This window comes from Camelus ferus, chromosome 13 (assembly GCF_009834535.1).
Source record: "Camelus ferus isolate YT-003-E chromosome 13, BCGSAC_Cfer_1.0, whole genome shotgun sequence".
Classification (NCBI taxonomy): domain Eukaryota; kingdom Metazoa; phylum Chordata; class Mammalia; order Artiodactyla; family Camelidae; genus Camelus; species Camelus ferus.
In genome coordinates this window covers 48797474-48822531 of record NC_045708.1, presented here as the reverse complement: position 1 = coordinate 48822531, position 25058 = coordinate 48797474, and the positions used below count along the sequence as shown (strand labels likewise).

The window sequence follows — 25058 nt, the reverse complement described above, 5'->3', positions numbered from 1 at the left end:
AAACTGTAATCTCATTACTAGTAGCCATAAGGTTAGCCTATGAATGAATTTAAAAGGATTAGAATGAATGTATAATTAGTTTAAACAAAAACATTTTGACTCATAAAATTATAATTAACTTCATAATTATCAAATGGCATTAGTCTATATTACTATTCTCTTTGCATTTACAGTATCCTATATATGGATACTAATATATATCACACTTAACATCCCCATTACTATGCTCAGATGGCACAATATCATCATTTTTCATTACAGCCGCTGTCACCACACTCAGCACCCATTCTACGTGAGCTGGCATAACACCTGCCATCAGTGCTCCCCGCCTGTGCGGCTGCACCGGGACCGTCACTAACAGCTGTGGGATCCAGCGCCTGCGGTACTGATTATGTACAAAATCTTAACCTTCTTCAAGGCTAAAACTCATTATTCCAAACATTATAGTAATACAATTAACATGATTATCAAAAATTATATCCTCTGAATTAACACTAAACCTTATGGCCTATTAACCAGACTTATCAGCTTATTGTTCCTGAATCAACTGACACAGCCTCTACTTTTCACTAGCCTCCTCTCTGTTAGTGCCTCCACTTGCATCAACAACGTCTCTTCTTCCACCAGCACACACAGCCAGCCGATTTCATCCATCCCAGCAATCATTAACCCCCGAAACTGTATCATCACAAGTACCCTTACTACAAACATCCTTAGACTTTCACACTTCACAACTGACCACATTCTAGAGTTTTAATCAAAACAACATGAGTCAAAACCCTAATTATTTACTACCCACTGAGAAAATCAGACAAGATGATTAAATTCAGGACTCTGTTTCTTACTGTATGTACTCCTTGGATCACTTCCACTTGTCACTGCACTAATTTTTACCCAGAATCTTGTAGGTTCCTTAACACTTTATAATAATTCAACACTAAACTCAGGCAGCATCCATTTCCTAATCTGGTGTTTCCCTATGACTGACACGTGTAAGAACATTTACAGTAAGCAGACCCCTTTAGGACCTGCTCCTTTGGTTCCCAAGGGCATAACTGGAGTTTGCATTCCTGGACCCAGAGCACCTGCAGTCATGCTGCTCACACTAGGCAGCTGGGGCACATCACACATTATAATATTCAATCCCTTGGAAAACCAGATGGTATATCCTGTCCTTATACTATCTTTATGAGGAATGATCATAACGAGCCCCATCTGTCTGTGCCAGACAGACGTACAGCCGCTCCCTGCAGGGCTCCCCACCAGCCACACACAGCAGGAGCTGTGGGCATCTGTGCTCAGACAGCATGATGTCACAGCGGTGCTCCAGCCCTGACAACCACCCATGCCTTACGTCATGGTCTGAACCACGTGTCAGGCACCCAGGCACGGGGTTCAGCACCGGGACGAGGAGTCCCCTCAGCTGGGGTGAAAACCAGCGAGCTTGCTGGGGCGCTGTAAGACGCGGAGCCACTGCTCTTGAAGAGCCTGTGCAGAGACCCGCTGACTCCCCGTCACGGCAGGGACACAGCAGGCTGAACACTGCCTGGGGCTCCGGCCGGCTGGCAGGGGTGGCTCAGGGGGACCCCCGGACTCCCCCAGGCTCCTGCTCCCGCCCTCCGTGTTCTGGTGCTGCTCCCCACTCAGGCGGAGGCCTCCACTGCCAGTGAGCGTGCACACCGTGGGAGAAAGTGGCGCTGGCCTGGGTGCGGCCCTGCCTCTGAAAGACGGCCGGCAGTCACGGCCAGCTAGAGTGTCCCTGCACACCCTCTGCAGGGAACAGTACTAGCACAGGACAGGGGCTGCCAGCACCAGAACTCACTTTCCTGTGCACACCTGATGGGGTGGGGCCAGCTCAGTGGTGCGGCCCCAATCTCTCTGGCCCCGACCCACTCTCTAGCCAAGGTGTGCACACTGGGGAAAAGGTAAAACCAGTACAGAAGGGCCACTGCAAGCCCTCAGGCCTCAGCCACATTCCAAACCAAAGCAGAGACTGCCCTCACACCCAGGAGAACCCAACTCCCACAGAGATCCTGCTCCAGCCCAACGGGACCCTGTGCCACCGCTGATAGGGCTGGTAACAGTCATGGAGCAGAGGAGAAGCCCCTGCTCGAACCTGGAACTGGCTCCAGTCCCTCTGACTCCAGCCCTGCTGCCCCACTGCAGCGGCTGCCAGCACGTCCCGGGGGAAGAGAGCAGCCCAGGATCACTTCAGGTCCAGCTCTTCCCAACAAATCCCCTGGGCACAAAAGACTGCACAGGAGTGCTCTCACACAAGGACACCTTTCATTCTGGGGCAGGTTAACTGTTTCGCCTAATTTCACAGAGATACAGAAAGTTAAAATGAGAAGACACAAGAACACGTTTTAAATGAAAGAATAACAAAATAACCATAATGAAAAGAAACTTACCTGACAAAGAGGTCAAAGCAATAGCAATAAGAATGATAACTGAACTGGGAGAAAGAACAGATGAGCACAGGGAGAACTTTTTAAAAAATATAAAAAAGAACCAATCAGAGAACTGCAGGTAATACAGAAGCTCAGGCAATGCAGATGACCCATTAGCAATCCAGAAGACAGAATGAAAAACACCCAATCAAAAAAGCAAGAAGAAAAGGCCTGTTACATGAGTTTAAGGCACTTCTGAGACAGCATCAAGCATAGTAACACTCACATTACAGGGGCCCCTGCAGGGAGAGAGAGAAAGGCTGAGAAAACATTGGATAAAATTAAGGCTGAAAACTTCCCTAATCTGAAGAAGGAAACGAATATCCAGGCACAGGAATCAGAGAGTCTCAAACAGGATCAGCTGAGACAGACCTACATCAAGACATATCATCATTCAAAAAGCAAAATTTAAAGACAATGACAGAATTCTGAAGGCAGCAAGAAAAAAGGAGTGTCACAGAAAGGAAATCCCTCATGAGCCTATCAGCTGTTTTTTCTACTGCACATATTTTTCAAATTTATGTACCTGCACTGTTCATTGTCTCTAAAAAGCTTTAGCTTTTTAAACTTAAGTAGTTATTAAAGGAATAAATCCAAACACAAAATAAAAATTCAAAAAGATACACACACCCCACTATTAACAGGAACACTATTTACAACTGCCAAGACATGAAAGCATCCCAAGTGCACGTCAACAGATGAATGGATAAAGGAGATGCACCGTATGTAGGTAATGGAATACAATTCGCCCATAAGACAGGAGGGTATTTTTCCATTTGTGGTCTTTTATTCATTTATTTTTTTCACTTCAAAACCCAGAATTTTAGAACTGGCATAAACATATCCATTGCATCAAAACCAACAAAATACCTAGAAATAAACTTAACCAAGGAGGTTACCTATATTCTGAAAACTGTAAAACACTAATGAAGGAAACTGAAAATGATACAAACAAATGGAAAGATATCTTGTGCTCTTGGATTGGAAGCAACAACATTATCAAAACGGCCATCTACCCAAAGGAATCTACAGATCCAATGCAACCCCTGTCAACACTCATGGCATTTTTCACAGAACTAGAATAGACAATTCCAAAATTTATGTATAACAATAAAAGACCCCTAACAGCCAAAGCAATCTTGTATGTTTTTTTTTTTCCTGCTCTCTTCTTTTTTGTTCCTTTCCTGCGGTTTGATGACTAGAGAAGTTCCTTTAACATTTGTTGTAAAGCTGGTTTGGAGGTGCTGAATTCTTTTAGCTTTTGTCTATCTGTGAAGCTTTTGATTTCTGCATCAAGTCTGAACATGAGCCTTTCTGGATAGAGTATTCTTCACTGTAAATTTTTCTCTTTTATCACTTTAAATATGTCGTGCCACCCCCTTCTGGTCTGTAGATTTTCTGCTGAGAAATCAGCTGATAACCTTACGTGAGTTCCCTTGTGTGTTGTTTTGTTGCTTTTCTCATGCTGATTTTAACATTTTCTCCTTATTTTTAATTTTTGTCACTTTGATGACTATGTGCCTTGGTGTGTTCCTCTCTGTGTTGATCCAGGACTTGGGTGACTGTTTCCTTTCCCAAGCTGGGAAAGTTTTTGGTTATTATCTCATAAAAATCTTTCTCAGGTCCTTTCTCTCTCTCTTCTCTTTCAGGGAACCCTATAATGCGAATATTAGTGTGCTCCATGTTGTCCCAGAGTTCTCTTAAACTGTCTTCATTCCTTTTCATTTTTTTTTCTGTTCTGCAGTAGTGATTTCCACTAATCTGTCTTCTAGCTCACTGATCAGTTCTGCTTCATTTAGTCTATTCTTGGTTCCTTCTAGTGTGTTAGATCATTAAAATCATTTCAGTGATTTTATTCTTCAACTGTTTGGGTATTCTTTATATTTTCCAACTTTTTGCTAAAAATTTTGCTCTGTGCATCTGTACTCCTCTTCAGTTCTCTAAACATCTTCACCATCATCACTTTAAAACTTTCTCAGATAAATTGCCTATCTCCTCATCACTCATTTCTTCTTCTGGGATTTTATCTTGTGCCTTGGCCTGGGAGATACTGTCTGCTGCCTCATTCTGTCTTTCTATATGTATTTTTAGGTAGGTTAAGTTACATTTCTTGACCTTGAAGAAGCAGCCCTCTGTGTGAGATGTCCTATGTGTCTCAGCAGTACGCTCCTCTCTTGTCACCCAAGGGCCAAGGTCCAGCCAGTTCCAGCGTGGAACCTGGCTTGTGTGTGGACTCCTTCCACAGGTTTTGGGACTGCTGTTTTCTTCTTTCTAGTATCTTCTCCCTGGTGGATAAGGCTGGACTAGAGGCTTGTGCAGGTTTCCTGGCTGGAGAAACCAGTGCCTGCCCACTGCTGGGTGATGCTCGGTCCTGGACTTCTGGTGGGTAGGGCTGTGTCTAGAGGCCTTTGTGGCTCAGGAAGTCTGATGGGTGGGGCTGGTCTTGGTTCTAATGATCCAATCAAGATGTCAGCCTCCAGGAAAGCTCATGTAGATGAACACTCCCAGAATGTCTTCTACCAGCTTTTATGTCCCCTGGGTGAGCCACAGGTGTCCTCCATGTCCCCAGGAGACCTTCCAAAGCCAACAGGCAGGTCTGGCTCAGGTTCCTATGAAATCACTACCGCTGCCCTTGAACCTGACACACATGAGGTTGTGTGTATGCGTCCCAAGAGAATGAAGTCTGTTTCCCCCAGTCCCATGGAACTCCTAGAGCTAAGCCCCAATGGCCTTCAAAACCAGATGTCCTGGGGTCTCCTCCTCCCAAAGCGGGAATCCTGGGCTGCAGAACCTGACGTGGAGTTTAGAACTCTCAATCCGGTGGAAGGTCTCTGTGATTTATTCTTCAGCTTCTGGTTCAGCCACCCTGAAGTGTATGGGGCCTGATTATATCATGAGAATGCCTCTTGTACCGTCCTGCTGTGGTTCCCTTCTTATATTTCCAGTTGAAGATTTTTTTGCTAGGTTCCAGTCTTTTATTTGATGCTTGTTTAGCAGTCAGTTGTGGTTTCACTGCGGTTGCGAGGAGAGGTCATGGAGGCCTATCAGCTGTTTTTCAACAGTCATTGCAGGCCAGAAGGAACAGTCATGATATATTTAAATTACTTAAAGGGAAAAACCTAGAACCTAGGCTACTCTACTCAGCAAAGTTATTAATCACAATTGAAAGACAGTTAAAGAGCTTCTCAGATGAGCAAAAACTAAGAGTTCATCAATCCTAAACTGACCTTACAAGATGTATTAAAGGGTTTTCTTTATGTGAAACAGAGTAAGAAATAAGAACTTGTGTGAAGGGGAAAATCCCACTTTAAGGGCAAAAATGGAGCAATGGCTGTGAATTAACCACTTAAACAAGCTATTACAAAGACTAAAAGACAAAAATTGTAAAAGCAACTATAATTACAGTAAACACTTATATGAGGCATATGAAGATGTAAAAAATGAAATCAAAAACAAAGAAAAAGGGTGGGAGAGTAAAACAGTAGATCATTTAGAATTTATATGACCTTAAATGACAATCACTTTAAGACAATCAGATATTGTAATGGAGCAAAGTATATGAACTTCATGGTAACCATAAATCAAAAACCTACATTAGATGCATAAAAACAAACTACAGAAACACAAATATAACAACAAAGAAAATCAACTAACCATAAGAGAATAGTATGAAGGAAGAAAGAGAACTACAAAAACACTTGGCAAGGCAGAAGGATAGACGATTAACACTACACAAATAAGCTTGCATTTCTTGACACTAACAATGAAATGGTAGGAAAATAAAGTAAAAAAAAAAAATCACATCCAAAACAATAAAATACTTAGGAAAAAATTTGGCCAAGCAGGTGAGACTATACATGAAGAACTACAAAACATTGATTCAAGAAATGAAAGATGACTTAAAGAAATGGAAAGATATCCTATATTCTTGGATTGGAAGAATTAATATTGTTAAAATGGCCATACTGTCCAAGGCAATCTACAGATTTAATGCAATCTCTATCAAGTTACCAAGGACATTTTTCACAGAACTACAGCAAATAATCGTAAAATTTATATGGAATCATAAAAGATGCAGACTTGCCAAAGCATTATTGAAGAAAAAGAATAAAGCTAGAGGAATGACCCTCCAAACTTCAGACAATACGGCAGAGCTACAGTAATCAAAACAGTGTGGTGCTGGCATAAAAACAGACATATGGATCAATGGAACAGAATAGAGAGCCCAGAAATAAACACACAGACCTACAGTTCATCTTCGGCAAAGGAGGGAAGATATACAGTGGAGAAAAGACAGTCTCTTCAGCAAGTGGTGTTGGGAAAACTGGACAGTAGCATGTAAATGAATGAAGTTAGGACCCTCCCTCACACCATACATAAAAATAAACTCAAAATGGCTTAAAGATTGAAATATAAGACATAACACCATAAAACTCCTAGAATAGAACATAGGCAAAACATTCTCTGACATAAATTACAGCAATGTGTTCTTAGGTCAGTCTCCCAAGGCAAGAAATAAAAGTACAAATAAACAGATGGGACCTAATCAAACTTCTAAAGTTTTTGCACAGCAAACCATAAAGAAAATGAAAAGACAAACTATGACACTAAAGAAAACATCTGCAATCAATGTGACCAAAAAGGGCTTAATTTCCAAAATATACAAACAGCACATAAAACTCAGTAACAACAACAAAACAGATGACTCAAACCCCAAAATAGGCTTAAGACCTAGTCATTTCTCCAAAGAAAACTACTAATGGCCAACAGGCACATGAAAAGATGCTGAACATTGCTAATTATTAGAGAAATTCACATCAAAACTACAATGAGATATCACCTCACACCAGTCAGAATGGCCATCATTAAAATGTCTACAAATAACAAATGCTGGAGACATTGGGCAAAGGAAACTCTCCTACACTGCTGGTGGTACTGCAAATTGGTACAACTACTATGAAAAACAGTATGGATGTTCCTTAAAAAACTAAAAGTAGAGCTACCATGTGACCCAACAATCCCATTCTTGGGCTTATCCAGAGAAAGCACTCAATTAGAATGATATATGCATCCCAATGTTCAAGCAGCATTATTTACAGTGGCCAAGACAGGGAAGCAACCTACATGTTCCTTGTCAGATAAATGGATAAAGAAGTGTTTTATATATACATATATTTTATACACACACACACTAGAATACTACTCAGCCATTAAAAAAAAGAATGAAATGATACTATTTGCAGCAACGTGCATGGACCTAGAGATTACACTAAGTAAGCAGGTTACAGAAAGATAAATACCACGTGATATTTATATGTGGAATTTAAAACATGCCACAAGTGAACTTATTTACAAAACAGAACAGACTCAGAGACATAAAAAACAAACTTATGATTACCAAGTGGAAAGCAAGAAGGAAGATACATTAGATGTTTGGGATAAGCAGATACAAACAACAACAGATAAAAACTACTACATATGAAACAAATAAAAAACAAGGTCTTCCTGTACAGCACAGGAAAACCTTTCCAAAATCCTGTAATAAACCACAATAAAAAAGAATACGAAAAGGAATATATACATATATTATACACACAACTAAAGGACTATGCTGTACATATTCAAACAAAGTATTATTATATGAATTAAGCCATTATGTAAACATAACAGAATAACAGTAGACTATACTGGAAAATACAGTACTGGTCAAGATTCAAAAATAACTGTAAATTATCCCATTAGCAGAAAAGCAATGATAAAATAATGATTAAGTAGGATAAATGTAAAAAGGTATTTAATAAACTTCATCAACCAGTCATGAAAATAACTCTTAGCAAAACTGTAAAAGAAAGCAACTTCCATGACAAAGTGAAAATAATCAAAACAGTCTGGTGTTGGCTTGGAAACAGACACGTGTATCAATGGAACAGAATAAAGCTCATCAATAAACCAGTGCATATATCATCAATAATTTACAACAAGGGAGTCAAAAATATACAATGGGGAAAGGACAGTTTCTTCACTAAGTGGTGTGGGGAAACCTGTATAGCTACGTGCAAAAGAACGAAAATGGACCCCTATCTTATTACCATACCCAAAATTCAACTCCAAATGCATGAAGGACTTGAATGTAAGACCTGAAACCATAAAACTACTATAAGAAATCATAGGCAGTAAGCTCCCTGACATCAATCTTGGTGATGAGCTTTTGGATTTGACACCAAAAGCAAAGGAAACAAAAATAAAGATAAGCAAGTGGGATTATATCAAACTAAAAACTTCTGCGCAGCAAAGGAAATTAACAAAAACATGAAAAAGTACCTTACTAAGTGGGAGAAGAGAACTGCTAATAATATATCCGAAAAGGAGCTAATATACAAAATATATTAAAAAGCTCCTACAACTCAGTAACAACAACAAAACAAAAAACCCCAATCTGATTAAAACATGAAAAGGATCAATATCACTAGTCAACAGGGAAACAGGAATCAATACCACAACAAGGTATCACCTCCCATGTGTTAGGATGGCTGTTATCAAAAAGACAAGACAGTAACAAGTGTTGGCAAGACATGGAGAAAAGGGAAACCTGTGACTGTTGGGAATATAAATTAGTGGAGCCACAATATAAAATCACATGGAGGTTTCCCAAAATATTAAACATAGGGCTACAATATGATCCAGCAATTCCATTCTTATTTCTCTGAAAGAAATGAAAACACTAATTTGAGAGGAGATCTGCATGCCCATCTTCACTGCAGCACTGATTGCAACAATCAAGATACAGAAACAACTGAAGTGTCCATCAAGGGATGAATGGAGGAAGAAAATCTGGTATGCATGTATATATCTGACAACACACTATTAAGTCACCAAAAAGAATGAAATTTTGCTATTTGCATCAACATGGATTGACCCTGAGGGCATTATGCTAAATGAAATAAATTAGACAAAGAGAAACATGCATGATTTCACTTACAGGTGGGAACTAAGACAAAACCAAAAACAAGCTCACAGATACAGAGAACAGACTGGTGGTTGCCAGGTGTGGGGAGGAGAAGAGGGGCCAATACTGGTGAACGCGGCCAATAGATATAAACTTCCACTTACAAAATAAATAACGTGGGGTCATGACACATACAATGTGGTCACTATAAGTAATAACACCACATAAAATATTTGGTATTACTAAGGGAGTAAAATCTTATCACAAGAAAAAAATGTGTAAATATATATAATGATGGAAGTTAACTAAACTCACTGTGGTTATCACTTCACAATATATATACAAATCAAATTATGATGTTGTTTACCAGAACCTAATATAAAGTTCTATGTCTACTATATCTCAATAAAAACAAACAAACCAAACTGCTATGCAATTTGTAAAAGGATATATTGGGATAATGTGAACATTTAGCAATAGTAGTAGTAGTAATAGTAGTAGTAGCAGTAGTAGTAGTAGTAGTAATAATGATGATGATGATGATGATGATGATGATGATGATGATGATGATGATGGTGGTGGTGGTGGTGATGATGATGGCAACCCAGGGCACATCCTTTGGTGATGATTGTGCTAAGGGCTTAATTCACATTATCTCACTTATAAGACAATCAATCGTAAAAAGATCTGTATCATAGGTAACTTTACAAAGAATGAAATTGTGGCTTGGAGAAGTTAAGCAATTTTCCCAAGACCGCAAGAGGCAGAGCCAGGTCTCAGACCTGTCTTGGAACCAGAACAAAAGTGCACAGACCTTCATCCTACAAGACTACGTCTTACAACTTAATCACTTCTGATTCCAGCCACTTCAAGTCTCTGAACTTCAATTTTCATTTACATATAAAACTTAGGATATGAAAACCTGCATTGCTTATCCTGAAAAGCTGTATTGAGAAAGAACGGGGTTAATGATGCTTTGAAAACTGTAATAAGATGAATAAAAACCAGGAAGACAGGCAGTGGTCACAGCGTGGTGGCAGCACCAGCCCCAGCAGCCTGGTCAGAGCATCAGCACAGGGTAGCTCTGGTCTCCACACAAGATAAAAATTGGACACTCCATTGTTCTTAGGCATCTTCCTGCTAAATAAAAATATCTAAGTGAAACTTAAATGAACTACAGCACATCCAGAATTGGCTCAGTAATAGTGTTGAGGGTTTGATGTGTGTGTTTTGTTTTGCTACATAGAAGAGGGACGCTATTATTAACTCTGAGCAACTGTCTAGTTGTGGTTCTGTAACAAAAATATACTTTGGGTCCTATTCTTGCTATTTCCGGAGTGGGTGAGGACAGGGGGGGTGGCGGGGGGTGGGCTTACTCTACCGCACAGTAACGTATGTCCGCTCTAACACCCCATCCTGATGAGTCAGCACAAGCACTTTAGGATGAGCAATGTGGGAATAAAGAGAAGGCATCCTGCACCGGGCATTAAGTTTCACAGAGTCCAGGTGCCCTAGTACAGAAATCACACACTCAGCAGTCCAAGAAAATGCAAACAGCACAGGAGAGGAACATAAAAAGACAGCAAGTTCTTGCCTTTTGTTCAGAAACAAAAGTGACAATTCTATTCTGCTTTACAGAAACCTGAAACTGTGCAGGCATGTCCTGCGGGGGGCTGCAATTACCCAGGTCACTTCAGCTGTAGTTACTCCTCCCCCTGCAGTAGAAGAACTCTAGTAAAGACTGCCATCTTTATTTCTTTACCAACATAAATTCCATTAATAGTATTGTTCAAGTTCTTTGGGAAGAAATAGACTGAAAACTGGTTTTTTACTAGACAGAAATGCAAAAAGCAAGGTGCAGAGAAAGGAAACAGAAAAATGAATCTAACATGATTGAGCATGAGTCCAGTAATGTTTAGAATCCAGACAGGAAAAAACACACTCTGAACACCATGAACCAGAAAGAAAACAAAAGGAAAGAAAGCAATTTCCTGAATCTGATTATCTAAGTGAACTAATAATGGAATAGAAAAGAACAAATCTGACTCCACCTTAGATCTGTTCCTTTGTCTTTAACCCTCTGCATTGTTTCCTAGGCTTAGTCTTGCTGGCTCTGCACCTTTTATACAACAATGTTGCCAATAGCCTGATATATATAGGAGAGCCTATTCTCAAGGGTCTGACCTTTAAGGATATTTAAGGATGTTTCCAATCATATAAAGATAGTAAGTTGCAACATAGAAAATAACATTTGTTTTGTTGGAGGTTTACAGAAACACCATGATCTGACCCAGGTGGACAGGTGAAAGAACACAGGATTCCAAGAACAAAGAATTCCTACACTAAGAAGTTTGCAACAACCAAGAACTCCCCCCCTCTTCTTAGTATAAAAGGAGCCTGAATTCTGACTTGCAGAAGATGGTTCTCCAGGACATCAGTCTACCATCTTCTGGGTCAGCCAACTATCTGAATAAAGTCACTATTTCTTGCCCCAACACCTTGTCTTCTGATTTATTGGCCTGTTGTGCAGTGAGCAGAATAAGTTTGGACTCATTAACAATAATGATATAATTAATGAGCAAATATTTAAAGAGTTTTCTCTGTAACTGGAACCAGATGCCAGCTTTCACCCCTTCTATTCAATATGTACTGAAGACACTGTCAGGATAATAATGCAGTGACAACAACAATAAAATAGGCATAAAGGTCAAATTTTAAGCAAGAAAACTGTCATTGTATGTGCATGACATTATTATATGCATGGAAAATCCACCATAATCCAAAGACACTTACAATTAGTAAGTGAATTAAAGCATGGTTACTGGATTGAGGACCAGTATAAAATCAACCAGATTTTTCTGTCTGTAAGCAAGAAACAAAGTAAAATTAACCTGTAAACAGCAGACCAGGAAATGGGTATCCACAGGAGAAAAGAATCAATAAAAGATTAACTTACACAACATTAAAAAATAACGCTTCAGGCCTTGTTGTGCCTGGTCTGCCCACTCCACAGGGGCTGTGAGGCCTCCCCAGCCAGGCTGGGTCCAGCCCGGGCTGCAGGGCACTCACTATGCACAGGCCGGGCAGGAGCCCAACATCGGCCTCCCTCTGCAGCTGGCACTCGCACAACACTGGCCCTAGTCGGATGTCCAGTGCCTCTGAGCCCAGGGGCTCTGGGTAATAGAAATTTTAAAAATAAGTCTTCAAATCAGTATGAGAAAAACACAAAGAACCAACAGGAAAGTGAGCAGACAATATGAAGAAAAATAAGCCCAGGAGGCTGACAGAACTCCTGAAAGGTAACTCTCCTGATTGCAGGGCCAGGTGAGAGGACCCCAGCAGGGCCCCAGGACAAGATGCTAGGAGGCAGGACCACCAGGGAGGTGACAGAGCCCCCTGCTGTGGGGGAGGGTCGCAGGCACAGGACTTCCAGTGGGGGCTCCAGGTCTCCTGCCTCAGTCTTGGCCCCCACTGCACTGCCAAGCATAGCCCCAAGTCATCACCCCCAAGCTGGGGAGGATTCTGATTGGCCAGGTCAGAGTCATACAAAATGTGACTGTCACATGAGAGTCACACAGGACACACTATCATACTGTCACACAAGAGACAAGACTCAACTGTCATCACAGTACTTCCTAAAGAAGAAAGCTTAATTTCACCCTCCAACCAGGCAACATGTTACAAAATGTTCAAATGAATGAGTATCAGACTCACATATTTATCGACTGGGTCACCAAAGGTAGGAGAAAAAATGATCCTGTGCAGCTGAGCTGGCCCATCAGTGTGATCCCAGGGCACGGACAGGCTGATGGTTGTCTCCCCAAAGACTCACATTCCTCGGTCCACTGCATGGTCCTAAATAAATCAACACAACAGAGTTAGTAGCCTGTCTGCAAGCATGGTGGGCATGGGGGTAGTGGAAGGGGTATAAAAGAACTGTAAGCAGGTCAGAGTAACTGTACCCAAGGGGTTTTTCACCACTCTCTGGGGTGTTTCCCCACTTGTGATAAAATCCGCATCTCCTACCTTTCTCTCGTGGACCCATAAACAGTAAAAAGTGTTCCATTCAGTACAAAAACAGACTTATGGACCAATGGAACAGAATAGAGAGCCCAGAAATGAACCCACAAACTTTTGGTCAATTAATCTTCAACAAAGGAGGCAAGAATATACAATGGAATAAAGAGAGTCTCTTCAGCAAATGGTGTTGAGAAAACTGGACAGCCACATGTAAAGCAATGAAGCTAGAACACTCCCTTACACCATACACAAAAATAAACTCAAATGGATCAAAGACTTAAATGTAAGACAAGATACAATAAACCTCCTAGAAGAAAATATAGGCAAAACATTATCTGACATACATCTCAAAAATATTCTCCTAGGGCAGTTTACTCAAGCAATAGAAATAAAAGCAAGAATAAACAAATGGGACCTAATTAAACGTACAAGCTTCTGCAAAGCAAAGGAAACCATAAACAAAACAAGACGATAACCTACGGAATGGGAGAAAGTTTTTGCAAAAGATGAAACTGACAAAGGCTCGATCCCCAGAATATATAAGCAGCTCAATATGACTTAATAAGAAAAAGGCAAACAACCCAATCCAAAATTGGGCAAAGACCTAAACAAGCAATTCTCTAAGGAAGAAATACAAATGATCAACAGGCACATGAAAAAATGCTCATTATCACTAATTATCAGAGAAATGCAAATCAAAACTACAATGAGGTATCACCTCACAGCAGCCAGAATGGCCATCATTCAAAAGTCCACAAATGACAAATGCTGGAGAGGCTGTGGAGAAAAGGGAACCCTCCTACACTGCTGCTGGGAATGCAGTTTGGTGCAGCCACTGTGGAAAACAGGATGGAGATTCCTCAAAAGACTAGGAATACACTTACCATATGACCCAATAATCCTGCTCCTGGGCAAATATCCAGAAGGAACTCTACTTCAAAATGACACCTGCACCCCAATGTTCATAGCAGCACTATTTACAATAGCCAAGACATGGAAACAGCCTAAATGTCCATCAACAGATGACTGGATAAAGAAGATGCGGTATATTTCTACAATGGAATACTATTCAGCCATAAAACATGACAACATAACGCTATTTGCAGCAACGTGGATGCTCCTTGGAGAATGTCATTCTAAGTGAACTGAGCCAGAAAGAGAAAGAAAAATACCATGAGATCGCTCATATGTGGACTCCAAATAAAGAAAAAGAACATACATACAAAACAGACTCATAAACATAGAATACAAACTTGTGGTTGCCAAAGGGGAGGGGGTTGGGAAGGGACAGACAGGGAGTTTGAAATTTGTAGATACTGACAGGCATATGCAGAATAGGTAAACAAGAGTATACTGTATAGCACAGGGAACTATATACAAGATGTTGTGGTAGCTCACAGTGAAAAAGAATGTGACAATGAATATATGTATGTTCATGTATAACTGAAAAATCGTGCTCTTCACTGGAAATTGACACTGTAAACTGACTGTAACTGAATAAAAAAATGTTTAAAAATAAAGTGCTCCATTCAGAACTATGGTTATGTGCTGATCTTTCAGGGACAGAGACTAGGTTGGAACCTAAATGTACAGACTGGGAGAGAAAGGGATTTCAACTACTCTGACCACTTCCTGTTGAATGAAACAGAGAGGCCAAGCCTTCCCATTTCAAAAGTGCCCATTTGGTGAGAAGACCCACCACAGGGCAGGAGAAGGGAAGAAACCTCCTTAACAAAGGTCCCAGATGAGAAAACGGCCCAGTGACACTCACTCAGCCCAGAGGGCCTTCAGCCTGAATGAGAACGTGGGGAACCCGGGCAGAAGTGGGTGCCAAGCCTCCTCTCACCTGCGCAAGGTGGAGGCAGCTCTCAGCACCCCTCCCTCACCACCCACCTGTCCAGCCTTCCTCACTGAGTCACAAGGGAACTGGGTGGAAAGGATTTCAGGCCCATGTGTTGGTGCCCTGGGCAGGGCTGGGATTCCCCCTCCATCCAAGTGGAGGGCAATGATGTTCCCGGAATAGGGTGTGTCTGTAATCAGCTGCTCCAAGTGCCCCGTGTGGGTGTTTCCTGGCACCACAATCTGGAAGGGAGGACCTGACAAATTCTGTCTGTCGACAACCCAAATGCTTACTGAGTCTTTTATTAGTCAGCATAATAATGTTTATAGTAAAGGGCTGAGAGTCCAGACACTGCAGAAGCCAACCTCTGTGCTACCTCGTGAGATCTGCCCAGGCCACAGCACTGGATGTAATTTACCCTCATAAATTCCCTCTCCATTAAATTTGAGCTCACACTTGACCCTTAGCAACTTCAACAACCTCCCATTTAGGTTCCTGGGGAAGGTTTTCACACACAACATCCAGGGCTTATGATAGTGACCCCAAAGCATCCCAAATGTTAGAGACATGTACACCTAAGATAACTTCTTGGGGAGAGGTTTCTCTATTAAAATAGCTACTCCAGGCAGCGGGTAAGAGCAGTGTTGTCTGAACATGTCCTGCCACAAACAGGATGCAAATCAACATTCAGACAGGCTCAACTTGTGTTTATTTTTGTTCATGGTCCCTGCTTCTTTTTATAAAGTCTTGTAAATTTACTTTCCCTCAGGTGTTCTGATACTCTTCCTACTCAAATTAGTAATTTCTGCTCTCTGTGTTATTAATCTACTTAGAAAATGGAATAGTACCAAGGTAGATTGGCAATCTGTCAAGAGCCAATGAAGGCAAACTTTCAGGTAGACTCCTAACAAAGATGTGTGTGTTATAATAAAAGCCCATACTGACAAGTCCTATTAACGATTTGCATTTACTACTGGGGATTTTTAACTCATATAGCTAAGTGCTATAACTCATATAGCATTTGAATTTTCCCCAAATTCATTTTTGTTTACTAACCCTACAATTGATACCCTTATGATTTAATTCATCAAAAGCAATCACTTAAGCATTGTACGCAGGCATGTTTGTGGCCTGCATTCTCACAGGCTGCCAAGCACAACACAAACATGAGACTAAGTTCATCAGGAAATGAGTGTGCATGTGACCCAGGGCCACATCAACTCATCTACTGCCCTGCGCCAGCAACCACAGCAGAAAGCGCTGTAAAATCTACAAAATTCTTCTGCCAGCTCTGAGATGACAACAGTACTTACAGGTTCTGGGGCCCTCGTGCCAGCCAGGGAAGCACACACACGTGGTGCTGCTGCACTGGCCAGGGGCAGGGTCCAGCCAACATCCCGGCTGTTCGGCATCGGATTGTACATTTGGACATTTCTGGCCAGTCCTCTCATCACTGAGAAAAGAAAAGCCAACACATATTTCATATGTCTACTTACACATGTCGAGCTATCACTTCCCCCGAACTTCTGCTCTGTAGTAGGAGAAATACTGACCTCCTTAAATTTTAAATTATCTACACACAAAAGCAGATGAAAACTCTCCAAATCAACATTTAGCCAAACTTAGTCAACCAGGACCTTGGGGTCTATGGAAGCTAAGTTGGTGCCAATAAAAACAGGGGAGTAAAAGTAGTAGCACTGGGTTGGCCACAAAAGGACAAGGGGCAAGAGCGAGAAACTGGAAAAGCAGCTTCAGTTTTCCAGCACAGGTCAGGAGAGAGAGACAAGAGGATTCTACCATCTCCACCTCTAAATGAGAACTGACACCACCGAGGATGACCATCTAATCCAGGCAGCTAGGTTAGCTGGTTTCAATCATTCATTTCTTTTCATTCAACAAACAGACACTGAATGTCTTCTGTGATTCAAAGAAAAGGCAAACATAGGGAGAAATCAAAGATACACTCAGTTCTCAATTAACTGCCCCAATAGGGACTTAGAAAGACATGCAAATTAAATCCATGTATTAACCCCAAACTCCAGTTTAGCCAATAACATCATTTTTGTAGACCACTAATCTTTTGCCAAAAGAAGTCATCCACACTTGCTTTCTTTTAGCCATCAGCACGTGTATTTTAAAGCCAAAAAAAATATTTAGAGGTATGCACCAAAGCCTTTAAACAATACTACAAAGAATTGTAAAACCACAATAAACTAGTTTCTCAACATATTAACAGCAAATGAAAGCACACGGGTTTTCAACGCCAAAATGCACTTCAGCAGCAGAGAAATGTGCTATCAAGCAACGTGACCAACAGATTTCAAAAACTTACACTGAAAGCCAGTGACAAAACTGCTTCACACAAATTTATCGAGCACAAAGCAAAACTCATGAACTTTTGTCAGTGACAGAGAATACTGATAACTGTATACGCATTTATAAATCCTGAACTTATCATTTCAGAAGAATGCCATTATACATTTTTGATTTCATACACGAAGATATTAACAACTGATGGGAGTTGGTAGGTAAACTATGGGCAATTGTTACATTTTTCTTCCATCATTATGAATTTCCCAAATTTTCTTTAACAGGCTTATATGGCCTTTATACTAAAAAGCAAAATGCATCATGAAAAAGCTAAATTTGTCGGCCTTCTTACTTCCATGTCCTTCTCTTGTCTGGTGTATGCCCTCCATCGCCCTCAGGATAAACGGGAACCACTGTAACAGTGTATGGGGCATCCGGCTGCAGATTCCTAAGAACAGCATAATTCGTGTTCCCAGGGATTGGCACCTAAGGATTTTAATAAAATGAAAGGACTTGATTTGAAAAACTTGTACAAGACATAATACTTCAAACAATAAAATACTCAAAACATTTTAACCCAAGACCAAGTCAAGAAGGAGGTTCTATAATATTGGGACCTAAGGACATGCCACCATACAAATTGTTATAAGAGTTGATGAACACTTCTCTGCACATGCCCTCACACCTTCTTGAAAAGTCCCTGGAATGATTCAATCCTCCAGCCCCAATCCCCCAGAAGCTTCCATCGCCCAGGCTCTAAGGCCCCAACCGACTACCCTCTGTCAAGTTCTACTGAAGGAACATGAATGAATTCCTTCAGCACTGTGGTGAATTGGTTAACTCTTGATCTCCACTTTGCAAGCTACAGCTGAAACTAACATGCACTTTTCCCTACAGGAAATAATGACCAGTTTCTTGGCAGATCACCTGCTGTTGGTGCACAGAAGAGCTTGTAGTGATCAGGATTTCCCTCCACGTGGTCCCAGCGAACGTTCAAAGTGCTGGTGGCAGGGTCATGCACTCTGTAGTTCCTCACGGTACTCAAAGGTTCTGAAAGGACACAGAAAGCACATCACGTGTGATCTGACAACCCAGCACACATGAAGCCCAGGTTTACTGAGGGGTCCCAGGAACCCTAGAACACAGCAGGACCCCTGTAGTAGGCACCCCACAAATACCTGCTAAAGTAGTGAATAAAGGAAAAAAGGTCTGTGATCATCTGGGTCATGTCTCATCCCTTCACAAGGTATTTTGGCCCCAGAGCATAGTTTGTTTTTTTGTCTGTGTTATCCCAGAAAGTAATAAACACCTTTCTCCAAGACCAGAGACAGGTAAGTCCAGTAAGGATATTAAAAACAATTAAGATCTTGGGGGGAGGGTATAGTTCAGGGGTAGAGGGTGTACTTAAAATGCACGAGGTCTTTGGTTCAATTCCCAGTACCTCCATTAAAAAATAAAATCTTACTACTACCCTCTCATAAGACAAAACAAACAAAAACAATGAAAAGCATTACTAACATGCATTTTAAAAGCTTAGCAAAACCCTGTGTCACCCCAGTGTTTACAGTGGAAGACATGATTCCATCCCCATGATGATTACTAAAAAAGCCGCAGGAGTCCAGGTTCACTTACTGGTCTTGCATCTTCCCATCATCAGACCTCCATCCGCATCAGGACACAGGGAGGACAGGGTGATGGTGTAAGGAGCATCAGGCTTCAGCTTCTGCAGGACCACACTGTTCTGTTGTCCGCTTATCCTTGTCTGGAGAAAAACAGGGTAAGTGTCAGCTTTGCTCTCTCCACCTCACTTGTCTGTTAGAAAAAGCTCTTTCTACGGGGGAGTTGTTTGAGACCTTTGCCAAGATCTGGAAACATGTCCCGCTGTGAAACTGTAAAATATATCTTAGGGTATCATTTTACATGTAAACTATGTACCTGAAATCATAAAAAGGATTTTTGAAAATATATTTCAACTGGCAAGGCAAGTAGCCAGGACTGCAGAATTTTATCCAAAACACATCTCACAGATCTCTTCTCCAAAAAGGCATTAGTCCTAAGTGAGCTGCAAAGTAACTTGAAGACAGCGAAGAGCTGCATGATAGTACAGGCCATTTGGTATTATTCCCACCTTTTTACAAATGGTTTTTATTTGCTTTAGAAGCACATTAAAGTGATTCAGTAAAAGATCTAAAGCTTTTTGGTTTCCCCCTCCAAAACTGACCCTCGACCAGCATTAGCTGTGCGGACTGTGTGACAGGACCCCCTGCGGGGCCACACTCAGTGCAGAACTGCGCTGACTCCAGCCTGCTGGTATGAAGCATTTTCAATATCCTCGGATTAGAGTTTGAAGGTTTTTGTTTGTTTTAATTCACTGCTTAAGGCCATCTAGCTAACTTGTTGAAAGAAAACTTAGATACTTTGTTAACAGCCTACTGAATTCAGATGTTTATGCCATAGGAAATAAAATCACCTGAAAATGGCAGGCTGCCTACAGCGGGTGCACACGCGGAGGGCTGGATGCACTAGCACAGTCCAGAGGTTTCCCACTGAGAACCGTCCACTCGAGCAGCCTGAGTTTCAGAGAAAACCTCAGTGAATCACTGAACTCATCCTCACGACGAGTGAGGATAATTTGGACAAACTTAATAAATTTTGAAATTTGAGATTTGCAAATGTTAAAACTAGATAAAAAACAAATCTGTTGTGTATAGCACAAGGAACTATACTCAATACCTTGTAATAACCTTTAATGAAAGAGTATAAAAATGAATATATGTGTGTGTGTATATATGTGTGTTTATATATTATATATGAATGACTGGGACATTATGCTGTACACCAGAAATTGACACATTGTAACTGACTGTACTTCAATTAAAAAAAAAACTAGAAAAAATTAGTATGTGAGGTTATGAGAGCAAAGCATCGATATATTTGTTACTTAACAAATCTGAGAGCATCCACTTAGCAGAAGTAGCCTCACGAGGAAGCAGAAGGGCGTGCGCCTACTTCTCCCATCCAACTCTCCAAAATCATTCCAGCGCCAGGGGGTTGTCACTTTGATTATTCCTTGGACTAGCAGTAAAAAGCAAATATGCCCAAGAATAACAAATCTTAAAGGATTGTCACCTAACGTACTACACAGAATAAGTTTATGAGATGCCATCTAATTACAATAAACAGCTGAGAGACAGTAAGAGAGACACAGGGCCACAGTTGGAGGGTCAGTATCACCAACAACAGAAATGCTGAGGACAAGCTTTGCCTAAATATGGCCTGACACAGACAAAAGTTCTGTTTCTGCTATTAAAATATCAATCCATCAAATGTGTCTTCTTTTATATAAAAGCCAGCTGATCACTGTTGGTCTTTAGTTTATTACTGATAACCTGTAAGACAGATCCTCAATCCAAGTATATCATACTACCTAAGTCTAGTTCCATGGAAACTGCAACAGGGCAACTCACAAGTCACACTGGGGACAGAAGGGGCGCTGATTCAGCTAAACCACTTACTGTGCAGTAGAGAGACCTGTAACCACTGCCAGCATCCACCTCTGCTAATATTCGAGCATGGTAACAGGTATGAACATTTGGTGGAGCTCAGCAAGTCAAATGATTAAAAGTGAGTAACTCATCACTCTCTCAGGCTAATTGAGAAAATATGACCAAAAAAATCGACAAATTGCTGGCCCTCATCAACAGAGGCATTTGGAATAAATCAGAAAGCATCACCCTGTCTGTGTAAAATCCTGGTGCTTCCTGACCCCAGGGGAACAGGTGTGGTTCTAGTCACACGTCTCATAAAGGCAAAGCTGGAGAAGGTTCAAGGACACACAACTAAAGCAAGCAAGGTAAAGTGGACAAGGGCTCTCTGTTAAATGGGGTGGGCTGGGAAAACAAAGGAGACAAGCTTCCAAAGGTGGAGTAAACATGTCAAACAGAAGATCCGGGAGCCAAGGGAATGCCTTACCAAGTCCAATAATAAGACACTGACCTCTGGGTTCTGCCTATTCTGGCTTTCTGGGAAAACACTGAATACTCTGCAAAGCACACCCTAGACCTAGAATAAAGGGAACTGTGAAGGAGGGACAGTGGCTGAGAGTGCCTGAGAATAGCGTGCGCATGCCCACAGTCACAGTCTGAGTGGTCTCCGAGGACACCCCTGCACTTCAGTCCCACGGACCCTGGTCTCACCCGCCTGTCTACGCGGCATCCGTCTTAGCAGTACCAGACACGCTGTAGGATGACCTCAGACCTGGTGTCTTTCGCCCTCCCCCGAGGCTGCACTCCAGTGTTCTCCTGGGGCAAGGCCAGGCATGGGTTGTCCCCTGGGGCCTCAGAACAAGACTGGGTAGGTCTGCCCAACCCAGCGCCACCCCCACCCCGGTGCCCTGCACACCTCAGGGTGGAAGAGAGCAGCCCGTGGACACTCAACCTGTTACAGCAAGGCCGGGACGGAGTGTGGAGAGGCTCCCGCAGGACCTGCCACGGGGGCTCCAACCTTCCCTCAGGACGGAGGCTGGTCCGTGTCCTTCCGGTGGATTCTGCGGTACTAGCATTAGCTGGAGTTTCTAGGAGTTGTGAGGAGAGAATCCTGATGGACAGACATGCGAATCCATCAGATGATAACCATGTGATTGATGGATCAAAGGGGGACTCGCAACACTGGGTTCAGCGGGTGCTTCTGTCCTATTCACTTTACAGTACCTTTGAAATCTTTACCAGACAGATGATGCATAAAGGTTCCTTTAAGACATTAAATTACACAAGTGTTACATGCCCTAAGCAATTTATAAATCCAGAACAGCCACGTACTAAACACTGTTGGTAAATAACCAAATAGCCACCCACTCCTGATTTCTAAGAGGAGTGAGCTTGGTCCCCAGGGCTGGGCCTCCTCCTCATGGCCTCGGGGCACCAGACACAGCTCGGCCCAAAGATGCCTTAAGATTAATCTAAACCCCAACGATGGTCCCATCCTTCCTGCTACACCTGGTCCAGCATGATGGGGCAGGAGGGAAACACTCCTGAGGAACCTCCAGGTGAGGTGTCTTCACTCCAAAAACAATACCAGGAGGGCTTCACAGAAACAGCCCATCACAAACCCCTTCTGCTTCTTCCCTGCCTCCCTTGAGGCCTTGAGGCCAGTGCGCACGGGACAGAGGCCAAGGGAGCTGGACCAGAAGAGCCCACGTGGCCCCCAGCTCGCCCTACTCTGGGCTGGATGAGGGTGACAGTGGCAAAGCCACCAGGCAGGAAGAGCCTGGTTACAGAACGACCCCTCAAGGGACCAAGAAGACCTCCCAACTTGACCTGAGCTGAGGACAACTTGTGCTCTGTTTCCGCACACATGCTCCAGAGGGTCTGATATGGCAGCTTGGGGACCTCAGGGAGGGACAAGTCCCCGTTCCACCAGTTGTCACAACTTAGAGTGATGGCTTTGAATGGTGATGGCCCTCTGCAATGTGGGGGGTCAAGCCACCACTGCGAGGGCCGCAGAGCAGGGAGGCGAGGAGAACTGGGGTTCTCGCATATTCTGCCCCAGCCTCACTAGGAGTTAACAGACAGTCCTGGTGAGGCCACTTTGTCTGGGACTTTCTGTGACCTGAGGCCAAACATTCTGATGCAAATAGAAAAAAAGGAAAAAGAAACCAAACCACCTCCAGGCTCGGCACCCCTGGATAAGGAGTGTTGGTACTTTGATTCTGTCCACTTGCTGAGCAAGCACTGCACCTGGGTCCCCGGGCCGGCACCCTGCCCTGACCCAGACACAGCACACTGCAGCCAGGGGCCCTGGGGACAACAGCTACAGATCCAGCTGGGCAAGACCCCACGCAGGACTGCCCCTCCTCCTGGTCTGGCCCCTCTTCCAAGGGGCTGGCCTCACAGGGGTGGTGCCACGAACAAGCCAGTGCACATGCCACACTCCACAGGGCACGTGACACGGAGTAAGAGCTCAGGAGATGCCAGTCACACCAGCAGAACTGGGGACCAGACACCCACATGTAAGGAGTAAATCCTGTAATACACTGGCCAGCAACTGGGAGGTAGGGAGGTAGGGGAGTGATGGAGTCCACTCACTGAGGAAGTGCCACATGGGGAGTGACCCTCAATGTCTGGGGAGCACACGTGGGCTGGTGAGGCCCATGCAAAGGCCTGACACCAGGCCTCCCAGGTGGCAGCTCAGGGAATGGCCCAGAGAGAGGCCCCCCACCCCAGCAAGGTGCAGATGCCACTGGATGAACAGCCCCTCACTCCGTGGCCCCGGGGGTCCTCCCAGACTGCCCTCTGCTCAGCAGCTTCAGGGAAAGGGGACCACACTGTGCATCCTATTTTACAACCTGCTTCCTCCACTTTGTGTAATAGGAACACCTTTCTGTAGCATCAAATACTGCACTTTCGTCTTTGTAATGGATGTGTATCTTTTTTCAAACTGCTGTATCATAATGAACTTGTCCAATCTCAGTCATTGCTAGCTTCCAATATTTTACTGTGAAACAAAATTGGAGTGAACATCTGTTTAGCTAATTTTCTGTAAATTCATGATTATTTCCTCAGGATACATTCCCAGAAGTGAAATTGCTGGGACTAGTTATATGCAAAAGGTTTTTTTTTTTAACTGAGTGCCTGCCATGACTCTTAATAAAGTATCACTAGAGAACAAGCCAGTGGATGAACTGAAGACTCAGAGGTGCCATCTGGTTGCTTTATAAAGCTGTAGAACCCCTGCTGCCCTGGGTACTGGTTTCCTTTCCAGACTGGCCACCCCGCCCCACCCTCAGAGGCTGTGCAGTGATGGCCCTACATCCTTCAGATTTACTTCCTAAACTTCCCTCAAAGGGAGGTACCATTCTTGGCTACAAAGAAATGCCACTCCTGAGCGAGGGGTGGGGTCCTGACTTCCTGAGCCCACTAGGACCCACCCTCAAGCAAAGACTGGGCTCACCACAGCCAGATCCTAAAAGTGGGCCAGGCCGGCTCTCCAGAGAAATCCCCATGCAGCTGTCCTGGGAGGCCGGATGGCACAGGTCACAGAAGCTGTCCTAATCGGACCGGTGAGCTCAACTCCTTGGAGACCCTCCAAGGAAGACGGAGCCTTCAAGAACACACACAGTCCACCCCAGCATGGAAACCATCAGCGCCAAATCCGGAGACGTGGTCCCTGAGAGCCACCCAACTGAAGCTCCTTGTGGGAAGTGTGGGAACAGCCAGAAACGGGCATCCCCCTGATGGGGGGCTGAGAGTGGGGGACCCCTCGAGGGGCTGCCTGACTGACTGTCTTATCACAGGTCAGGCCAGTGCACAGACCACACAGAAAAAAGAAGAGCTGGCTTGCACGTGGACTCCCACTGGCTTTCCCAGGAGAGCAACACCGACTCAAACCTGTTGTTTGTAGCTGGTGTTAAGCCCTGGAAGGGACTCGTGCAGTAAATGTAACCGCCCTTCTGACAGCAGGTGCAGGAGTTAAAGAGGAGTCTGCACCCCCACAT

At 43.1% G+C, this 25058-nt stretch overlaps 1 protein-coding gene and 1 long non-coding RNA gene across 5 annotated transcripts in view; both read right to left on the bottom strand.

Moving 5' to 3' along the window:
* LOC106731227 (transport and Golgi organization protein 1 homolog) overlaps positions 1-25058 on the bottom strand; it is a 48395-nt gene that overhangs the window by 18220 nt on the left and 5117 nt on the right. For 3 of the 4 annotated variants that reach the window (XR_004325135.1, XR_004325138.1, XR_004325137.1), the window contains exons 2-4: positions 19199-19328; positions 18494-18616; positions 17919-18052 (exon numbers count right to left, since the gene is read on the bottom strand). The gene's annotated coding sequence lies outside the window, so the exon portion shown is untranslated. Of the gene's footprint in view, positions 1-17918; positions 18053-18493; positions 18617-19198; positions 19329-20036; positions 20137-21967; positions 22163-25058 lie in introns of all 4 variants that reach the window. The other variant, XR_004325136.1, reaches the window with a different exon arrangement.
* Positions 218-16169, bottom strand: LOC116668061. Its single transcript, XR_004325139.1, has 3 exons — positions 16159-16169; positions 8723-8731; positions 218-2406 (listed from the first exon to the last, which is right to left on the bottom strand). It is a non-coding gene; the product is annotated as an uncharacterized LOC116668061 (long non-coding RNA).